The following is a 1,300-nucleotide window of genomic DNA, read 5'->3' on the forward strand; positions in this document are numbered from 1 at the left end:
TGTGCTTCATGTCCTTGGGGGCATGCAACTAGCAATAGTATCATTGGGTCAAAGGATATGTGGGAATTAGCAGCTTTTTTTTAGAATAATTATGAATTTTCCTGTAGAACAATAGGAAAGTTTAGTTTCACCCACAGTGTATTAATGTGCCTGTCTACCCATAGTCCCATCAACATTTACTGTTTTCTTCTTTTGTCATCTTTGCCCATCAGACAAGTATGAGGCAAACACTTTTAGTTTTTTTCTAATTCTCTTATTCATGATGTTATACTTATGTGTTTTTCCATTGATAGCCCTGATAGTTTAGAAAACATCCCAGAGAAATGGATCTCAGAGGTGAAGCATTTCTGTCCCAACGTGCCCATTATCCTGGTTGGGAACAAGAAGGATTTTCAAAACGATGAGCACACGAGGCGGGAGCTGGCTAAGACGAAGCAGGAGCCAGTTAAACCTGAAAAAGGCAGATATAGCGAATCTGATTGTCGCATTTGGTTATATGGAGTGTTCAGCAAAGACCAAAGACAATGTGAGGGATGTTTTTGAAATGGCCACAAAAGCCGCTTTACAAGCCAGACGCGGAAAGAAAAAATTCGGGTGCCTTGTCTTGTAAACAGAGTGGAAAGCTCAAGCCCTCACTTGATTAATTTTTGAAGTGCCGTTTATTAATTTTAGTGTATGATTACTGGCTTTTTTCATTTATCTCAACTTTACTTTAAGAGATTTACAAATCAGAAATCATCTTGCTTATCAGGATTTAGAAGCCAACTATGATTGTTTAATGACAGCCTGAGTCCAGCATATCTGTGTACACCAGGGTCCCTCTGACATTACTCTTAATAACCTTCTTCATTCTCCAAACCAGCATATCTGACACTAATTCAAGGGGATTCTTAACTTCTTGTTTCTTTCTAGAAAGAGAAAAAAAAAAAAGGTGATAACTTTTGTGAATTGGGCTACTTTTGTGCCAAAAAATAAATATATCTACCCCAGCTTAGATGTAGTATTTTTTTGTATAATTGGATGATTTCCTTATACTAATGTTTGTTATCACTACAGAAAGTCTCATAGGGTTGTTAGGTTTTTTTGTCTGTTTTTAAGAAAGTACATTTGAACGTGTGGAAAAACATTCGAAATCCCTTTTTGTCAGTTTGTCCAGTGAATGATAGCCATTAGCAGTTCCTTTCCTGCACAACATACCCCTATGTCCACTCCTGTGATGGTTCAGAAATTAGAGTTGTCCAAACTCAAATTCCAGCATCTTGGTATATACAATGTTTCTTTATTTCTTACTCTTACAGTG

The 1,300-nt window shown here is 37.0% G+C and overlaps 1 pseudogene; it reads left to right on the plus strand.

The window, feature by feature from the left end:
• Positions 1-267: 267 nt before the first annotated feature.
• LOC122725627 lies at positions 268-610 on the plus strand (annotated as a pseudogene).
• Positions 611-1,300: the final 690 nt, after the last annotated feature.

This window comes from Dromiciops gliroides, chromosome 4 (genome assembly GCF_019393635.1).
Source record: "Dromiciops gliroides isolate mDroGli1 chromosome 4, mDroGli1.pri, whole genome shotgun sequence".
Taxonomy (NCBI): domain Eukaryota; kingdom Metazoa; phylum Chordata; class Mammalia; order Microbiotheria; family Microbiotheriidae; genus Dromiciops; species Dromiciops gliroides.